This window comes from Podarcis raffonei, chromosome 18, assembly GCF_027172205.1.
Source record: "Podarcis raffonei isolate rPodRaf1 chromosome 18, rPodRaf1.pri, whole genome shotgun sequence".
NCBI lineage: Eukaryota > Metazoa > Chordata > Lepidosauria > Squamata > Lacertidae > Podarcis > Podarcis raffonei.
In genome coordinates, this window is record NC_070619.1 from 1,563,406 (window position 1) to 1,572,349 (window position 8,944).

Here is an 8,944-nt window from a genome sequence, read left to right on the forward strand (position 1 = left end):
TTTGCAATGACGATTAAATAAATTATTTTTTTAAAGTCAAGGTCAGGGCTCAGCACTGGTGCAGGGGAGTGGGGTGCGTGTGAAATAACATACAGAAGGATTGATCAGAGTGCCTCTTTTTAGTTTATTCTTATTTTATTATAAACGTCAGTCTAGAGTGACTGGCAGCCGGCACCCAGTCTTAGAAACTGGACTGAAAGCTGGGCTCAAAGGTGGTGAGATAACCAGCTGCTTCCCCAAACCCCAGGAGCTGAGATGCCTCCAAGGGCTCAAATATTGTTCTATATTATCATTATTATCGTTCTTTGGTTACGACCCCCGAAGCACAACATGAATATCAGAACGCAGTATGAAGAGCAGTCTCAAGCCCTAAGGACCCCCTCCTCCTCCAGCCCCGAGAGGCAGCTGTGCCTCTGAGCATCCGCAGAGTGCAGGCGAGCCCACCCTACCTCCTGACACCCACCACCAACGGCCTCCGCCCCTGACTGGGTGGGGGACACCGGGGCTCTGAGCATGTGCAGAGCGCACCCCCCCCCCATTCTATTATTGCATCACTTCACCTGGCGTGTCCCTCGGCGCTCGCCGTCCCGTCAAAGACTCCGCATTGGCAGCGAGGGTCGTTACCGCGGCTGGCGCTGCGTAAGTTTGTCTCCACGCGGCTGCCGTCCGCGAAAGGCTGAAGCCGCCACAGGCAGCGCGTGCGCAGAGCGCAACCGGCCCACCCCCTAACGGCTACCTTAACGGCGCTGCGCGTGCGCGTCGAGGCGCTAGTGTACTGCGCAGGCGCCTGCCCATCGCCCCGCCGCTGGCCGTGAGGAAACCCGAACTCCGGGGGGCGTCGAGCTCAGCCCTCCGTCAGGAATGGACCCGTTAGCCTCTAATCCGCCGCAGAGGCCGCTCGTCCCCCTCGACCCAGGCGGGAGGCCTCCTTCCATTTCCTACGCACGTTACTGCGCCTGCGCGGAAAGCGGCCCTGGCCTCCGCGACGCCTTTTGCCGCGAAGAAAGCGCAGGAAGGCTCGGCGCGTGCGCAGAGAAGCCGGGAGAGGAACCTGGGCTTTGTGCGCATGCGCCAGATGGAGAGCGCCCCGATTGAAAGTGCGAGGAAGAGGCAGGTAAGTTGGCGGCGCCCGAAAAGCCGCCTTTGTGCGGCCGGGCGAAGAGTTCCCAGCCCTGGTCTGTTTCTTGCTGTCGCAGGTCTTGCTTTCATAGGTTAGATATTGTTACTTTCTGACATTGATTTTGGAAACCGTCTTTTAGAATTGCCCTGATGGCATTGCTCAAGGGTAAACTGATAAAACCTTGTATTTGTTGGGATACTGCCAGGGAGGCAAAGTCCATCATATCCCCCAAGCTGGCTGCCGGACGATCCATCGCAGTATCAGCAATTAGCGACACGAAGCCTCAGAAATAGATTGCCACATTCTTAGGCTGGTGCACACTCTATCAGCAGAATTCACACAGCGAAAGATGCGCAGCAGGAGAGCATTTTTCCAAGTTTATTCAGTGTTGATCAGAACAAAGAAAAACATGACTGCCTGTTTCGGTATGCTCAGGCAACAAGAAGGAAACGAAAGCAACTGAAAACATAAACATCCTGTGAACAGGAAATACGCAGACTCTGTGACTCACAAAGCCTGCTCCCTTTTAAGGTGGAACGGAAATATCCTAAAAGTATTTTCCATATGGAAAAATTTAATAAAAAGCATTTGAAAAAATAAATAAATAAACTGATAAAGCCTTGTAGAGGGGTACCTCTGGATACAAACGGGATCCGTTCCGGAGCCCCGTTCGCACCCAGAAGCCGATGCAACCCGGGTCTGTGCGTCTGCATGTGTCGCAATTCGGCGCTTCGTTTTGAGCATCTGCGCATGCGCAAGCAGCGAAACCCAGAATTGACGCGCTCCGTTACTTCCGGGTCACTGCGGAGGGCAGCCCGAAAATATTCATCCCAAGGTATGACTGCTGGGAGGAGGCAGGCAGGGAGGGCTTTTTTATTTTTGAGGGGAGATGATAGAATATACTTGGTGTTGCTATAGACATGTCTGTAGGTGCCAGGCACCTGTGGTGTTTTAGGGGAGCGACAGTCTCGGGGGGGGGGGAGATGTCGTGCTCCTTCTGGGGTCATGTGTCCACCTTTGGTCCCCACCCTGCACTCCGCTCTCATCTGCGGCTTCTTGGAAGCAGGCGACAGTGGCCACAATCCTGGGACCGGCTTCGACTGGCCGGCTAAAGCAGGTGAGGGAAGCCGATGGGTTTTTTACCATATGGGTAACAAACACCTTTTAAAAACAGAGAAAGTGCTGCTTCCTTCCAAAACGGTGCCTGGAATGAGAGGCCTGCTAGGCCAGGTGTGATCTCCTTGAACACCAGTGGGAATGTGCCCAGTTGGGGGTCCCACACTTTAAAGGAGGGTAGGGACAAACTGGAACGGGTGGGGAACAGTCCGATGAAGAAAGTTTGGAAGGGAGTGGACATGTTTAGCCTGGCCGGGGTAAAAGAGGCCCCATTTGCGGGCAGAAGTCCTCCGCCCACGTGACCCTGCATCTACAAGGTTAACACAAGGCTGCCAGGGTGCCCGGTTGGTGCATCCGTCTCCCTCGCTATTAGCTTCTATGAGAAATTTAAAGGTATCCCTGTTTAAACAAGGTATTTGGGAGTTGAAAGCCCTGTCCCTGGCAATTCTGAAGTTGTTTGGAGAGCCGCTGATTGCTTTTAGGATTTGTTACCTGTTTTTTGAATAATTTTAATTTGGTGGCTTTTATGTTTTGTTATTGAAGTTTCAGTGGATATCGGCGACTCCAAGGATGTGTGCAGGAGGAGCCCAAATGGGAAGAAACCCCTTGACCCCCAGAGAGACGCTGACTCGGACCGTCCCTGAGCTTAGACCATGAAACCTACAAGAGCGACACCTTGGGGGACTCTGGATACCTCAAGGAGGTGTGTGGCGGACAGAGGAGGAGGGAAGACGAAGGACAGCCTTGCAGGGTCAGGCCAGGTTGCAGGGGATTCTGGGAAGTCTCTCCCTCTTCCCAGCACTGATGGTGAATTGTTTTCTTTTCTCACAGGTCAGATCAGCGAAGGAAAGTGGGAAAAAGAATCCCCAGCGGGGGTCATCTGCTCGGAGCCGCACCCCCGTCAAGGAGACTCCTGGTACCCCATCAGAGCCCCACGAGACTTACTTGTGTGGCGGCGGCAAGGACATGCCCCTGGGCCACCATCAGAGCCCTGCACGACCCCCTCACGCCTCACTCAGTTCCCCCGTCTCCGCCTGCCTAGCGGCCTCGGTTCTGCTTGCGCCCCTCTGCTGGTACTGGTGCTTGGTTGCACTGGTGGCGGTGCTTTTTTGAAAACCCGGTGGCTGCTGGTGCTGCGGTAGCGGCAGGGGAAGTAGTGGTGTTTCCTCATCCTCAAATCCACCGCCTCACCCGCATGCTGAGCAGCCTCCTCTCTGATTGTGCCGTGCTGGTGCTGGGTTCCAGTGGTGGCGCAGGTGGCTGTGCTTTTTGGAAAACCCGGTGGCTGCTGGTGCTGGGGTAGTGGCAGGGGAAGTAGTGGTGTTTCCTCGTCCTCAAAGTGCCTCTGGGTGCATGCAGCTGCTGTGTTGGTGAATCCACCGCCTCAGCTGCGTGCAGAGCAGCCTCCTCTCTGCTTGCGCCCTGCTGGCGCTGGTTCTGGGTTCCAGTGGTGGCGCAGGTGGTGACACTTTTTTAAAGGCCTTTTGGACACAGGCGATGAGGGAACGCAGGCCAAGGCACGAGGGGGTCTTGGGACTCCTTTTCCCGCTTTCCATTTCTAGCCTGACAATTCACCTCCAGATTCTGGGAAACTGCCATGATCATTAATCAGTCAATTGATTAATTTAATCTGTATGCCGTCCTTCATCTGAAGCTCTCAGAGAGGCTTGCAGCATAAAAAGACAAAATAAAAAAACAGCATACACATTAAAAACAAAAACGAACTCATAAGCCAACCTCCCAATCCACAAGCATGTTTAAAAGGCCATGCATTGTTTAATTAGCCAAAGGCCTGGTTCTAGAGCAGAAAGGCCACTACCATTGTGCTACGAGCCCTGCTGGGCACCTCTCAGAATCTGAACCCACCCCGCACCCTACCTGCTTCACATCTCCAGCAGCCTCCAGGCTGTCAGAACAAACATTGCTGGCTCCCGCCTCCTTTCTGGGCTGGGCAGAGAGTGCTGGTCCTGCACATCTGACCTTCAAAGATGTTTCTTCTTTTTTTTGCACTTCCATGCCATGATAGGCGAGAGAGGGCTGCTGTGGGGTCGCCGGCCCGCAGGAGAGGTACTAGTCCTTGTTCACCTGGAAACGCATGCAAACAGATAACTTACAATATAAATACTGAACCAAAAGCAACCTAAGAAAAATAACTTTTTTTTTTAATGACTGGATAAACCACTCATTCAATTGTATCACCTCTTGACTGATTGCTTGGAGGAGTTCCAGATAAATATATAGATGATAATATTTATTATTATCATCTATATACTTAGACATATTTCTGGACATCTTTTTGAGGCAATTTTGTGCCCCACCCCTCACCTGCGCCCCTGGCGGGGGCCCACCTCACCACCCGCTAGCTAGGGCCCTGCCTGGACCACAGAGAAACCCTCTCCATAAAACTATAGGGATCTCTAAATCAGGCCTTCCTCCTCCACCCCCCAGATCACTGGGAAACACTTCCCCTGCCACACAAGGTCACAACATACCTCCGGATTTTGCTGGGTTTCCCTGCACCGCTGGGCTGCTGCTGGTTCCCCAAACCACGGCCCTGCAAAGGAAGAAGGACATTGTGCTCTCTAGGGGGGCAGAGCAAGCACCCCTGCCAGGCTGCCCATGCCCACGTCACCACAGGCTGCCTACCTGCTCCTGCCTGGGTGCCTGACCCCTGGCTTGGAAGGAGGGGAGTGAGGGGCTGGGGCGAGACCAGCCTGCAACCCCCCAACCCAGCCCTGTTTCATGCAGGTCAGCGCCATGACCTCCCTGCACATGTGGGGAATGGATTCCCCATGGAATTAACTTACCACAATCTCCAATGGTTGATTCACTCCAGCCTCCTTCATAGTTTGACGTCTCAGGAGCCTTTTTTGTCCTAGGAGACAGAAAGGAAAATAAAAAACAGAGGAAGAGGTTACAGGTGGGGAAATGTCCGGGAATCCCAAAGTTTAAATTCAGAGACCTAGACTCAGGATCCAGCCTGGACCTCAACCTTTCCCTGTTCCCTCCATGTGCCCTATTAAAGATTGTAAGCCCCTCAGGGCAGGACCCTTTCGATGAAGGGTCATGTGCAGCGATGGCGCAAAGAAATAATTCGGAAGTAATTTCACCAGGCTCCTGCCCCATGCAAGCTGAAGCCTGCTAGGCGCCTTTCCTGAATACTCCAAAGCCAAGCCCTGGCTCCATGGCTCACCTGAATTAATGGAATCCTCTTGCCACCAAGTTGGGAGAGACCCCCTTCTTTCGGCATTGAACGGCCACATGCTCAGAGCGATGGTGGCTGTGTCCAGCTCAGCTTCAGCCCCTCCCCTCGTGCCCCCTTCTAGAACCCACCGCTCTTCACTGACTCACCTGCCCCCCCCCCAAACTCCCTTTCCCCATGGAATTAACTTACCACAATCTCCAATGTTTCTTTCAGTGGCACACCAGCCTCCTTCATGGTTTGCCGTCTCAGCAACCTTTTATGTCCTAGGAGACAGAAAGGAAAACAAAAAAGGAAGAGGTTACATGGCTCCATGTAAAGGGAATCCTCCTGCTGCCAAGTTGCACATGCTCAGAGCGATGGCGGCTGTGTCCAGCTCAGCTTCAGCCCCCCCCCTCGGGCCCCCTTCTAGAACCCACCGCTCTCAACCGACTCTCACCTGCCCCCGCCCCCATTCAAACTCCCTTTCCAAGCCTCCTTCCATCTTCCGTCTCCACCAGAATTCCACTCTCTCTCTTCCCCCTCCCTCCCTGCTTGACATTCTCTTTGGAATTGTAATAGCATCACCTCACAATAATAATATTGCCACTCATCTCCTCTAGGCCTCCTACCTGGAGAATCCATCTTCTCTACAGGTCTCTCACTGTCATCTGACAGGCATCCCCCTTGCAGGGCATTATAAGGCTTGCTTGCAAAGCAGCACTTTGTGACATCAGCTGGCAAACGGGCCAGGCTGCTGGGTTGTCCGGCAGCTGAATGAAGAAAAATAAAACCAGACTTGCGGAGGCGAGGGAGGGCTGCTGTGGGGTCCCTGGCCCTCAGGAGGGGTACTCCTCCTGTTCAGCAGGAAACGCATGCAAACAGATAACTTACAAGATAAATACTAAACCAAAAGCAACCTAAGAGATATTTTTTTTAAATGACTGGATAAACCACTCATTCAGTTGTATCACCACTTGATTGTATTTGTGTTTACCTCCTGCCCTTTCAAGCCACTACAATTGACCTACGAGCCCTGCTGGGCACCTCTCAGAATCCGAACTCACCCCGCACCCTTCCTGCTTCCTCCTCCAGCATCCTTCTTGCTGTTGCAGCACACATTCAGGGCTCCCGCCTCCTCCTAGACTACATTCAGAGATGAAAAAGCAACAGAGCGTAAGATCCTCCTTTTGCTGCAAAATAACTGTCTATGAATACAGATTCAAGTCCCAGAAAGTGCCTGCAAAAACAAATAGCTTTTTCCTTTGAATATAAAAACAAAACTACACAATATTTTAAGAAAGGAAGAGGATTCACTCCAGGCTCACAGGCTCCACTGAGAGCCCTATTTCATGGATGCTTTTGTGGAGATTCCTGCATTGCAGGAGGGTTGGACTAGTTGACCCTTCCAATTCTATGATTCTGTGTAGTTCCCGCTACATATAAAATGGTTTGGTATTTTTACAGGGGAGATCGGATCAGTTGTAGAAGGGTTAGGCCAGACACCGAGGGCCCAAACTGCAACCCAAAACCCACTTATTTCTCACAAAGTGCCAACATGGCAGTTTAACCTGTATATCAGTTTTTCTGTGTGTTTCACGCTTCTTCTGTATGACTTCTGTTGTGATAAATAATCCTTCATAAGAGTTATTGCCTTACATTCTTCATTAAAATTATCTTGCCATTGATATATAATTTTATGGTATAAGGCAGTGCTTTTTTTCTAAAAAATGTTTAGGGGTACTCTCATTTTGACACAAGAAAAAAAGCGGAATACAAAAATAACAATACGTTATATTAAAATGATCACATGTCAGGGACTGTGCTGCGGAGGGCTGCACTGAGGAGGAATTGCGGGAACAGAGTAGAGGGTTGGAACAGCGGTTTGCAGAGGGACATAGTTCAGAAGGCAGAAGTTGGGAAATACTAGATGGGGAACAGCTAGGAGAAGAAACACTGGCAGGGAGAGGGTTAACAGATTCACAGTCTCTAGACAGCATTCTTCCACTGCCCTCCCCAAAGTCTCAGATTAGGAGACATAGAAGCAATGCGGGACCGAAGGTGGGCTCTTTAATTACTAGGAGATGTGTTCTTTGTTCTCTCGCTGTGATTATTAAAGTTTCTAAGTGGTAAGAAGACTCCTTTTCCTTTGTTCTGCTATCCACGGCCAAGTGGGGAGGAAGACGGTTCTCCAAAGCCTGACATCAGAGGACAATATAGGGGCCATTGGGATCTCATTACTATGAGCAGTCCATGGAAGCAATAGAAAATTGTTTGCATTAAGCACTCAATATCTTTTGCAGCTAAAATGGTGTATGTGAAAAAATGGAAAGACAAAGAAGTACCCACGGAAGAAATCTGGCAGAATAAATTGGTAGAATAGACAGTATTAGTAACTATTACCGCAAAATTAAGAAATAAGGATGAATCATGAATAACAGAAGTGTGGAACTGTTTTGGAGAATATCATTGAGGATACAATGTTCAATTTAACATACAAGTGGGACTTATGACCAGCAAATAACAAGGATGATTTGAGATGAAAATGGGTAGAATATTATAAAATGCAGCTGACTAAGGTTTACTTAGAATGCCATGAAGTCCTAGGATAAATGATTGTTACAGTATGAAGTGTATTACAAGTTGTAAAAATGCATAAATAAAAGTTTAAAAAGAAATAAAATTGTTTGCATTAGGAAGGTCAAGGTAAAGAGCTGTGTCTTCAGAATAAGGAAGGAAACATTGGGTTCAGTTGATGTGGAGAGGTCGTTGCATCTCAGTTTACCCCAAATCATGATTTTACTTCTGTGATCAAAATGAGAAAAACCTTGTGACCTCCTCTGTCTTCTATTTATTAGGAGAATAATAATTAGCAAGAATTAATTAACAAGAATTAGCAAGAATAAGTAACAAGAATTAGCAAACCATTTCCTGGGGGTGACATGGGGGCTTGGGCGCCTGCAGGCCCGGTGCTGCCTGAAACAGCAGCGTGGGGCTTGTGTCTGCCCTCTGCCTCTCCCTCAGCCGATTTACAGCTGAGGGGGAGGCGGCAGAGAGGTGCCCCCCGCCCTCAGGACGCGTGCCTTCCACCAGGCACCCGACCGGCTAGCTACACCGCTGTTCTGTTGTTTCAATTACGGGTGCCTTGAGTTTTAATGTTTGGTTGTGTTTTTTAATTGCTTTTCTTTTGCATTTTAATGTTCCTGATACTGGTTTTTATATTTTGGAAAGAGCTGTTTATGGCACACGCATTACTTCTCCCTCTTCCTCGCAGGTGCCAAAAATCACCCCCGAGAGCTCCCTCAGCTCAGTGTCCTCACTGGACTCTTTTTGGGACTCATAAATGAGGTGCAGAGCAGACAGAGCAGGAGGGAAGCCCTGCTGAGCTGCACAAGGGCAACCCTGAGGCTGGGAAGGAAGAGGCCACTTTCTGGACCAGTTGTGAGCAAGGGGCAGACAGGCAGGGGGCTGCTGAGGGAAGGCTGTGCTTTCTGCCCCACTCATCCTGATGGACCAGCCTCCCAAGG

The 8,944-nt window shown here is 50.4% G+C and overlaps 1 long non-coding RNA gene across 1 annotated transcript; it reads left to right on the forward strand.

Moving 5' to 3' along the window:
• The first annotated feature begins 1,014 nt into the window (after positions 1 to 1,014).
• LOC128405678 (uncharacterized) lies at positions 1,015 to 7,112 on the forward strand. The gene is made up of 3 exons (XR_008328337.1): positions 1,015 to 1,114; positions 2,780 to 2,939; positions 3,068 to 7,112. It is a non-coding gene; the product is annotated as an uncharacterized LOC128405678 (long non-coding RNA).
• The last annotated feature ends 1,832 nt before the right edge of the window (positions 7,113 to 8,944 follow it).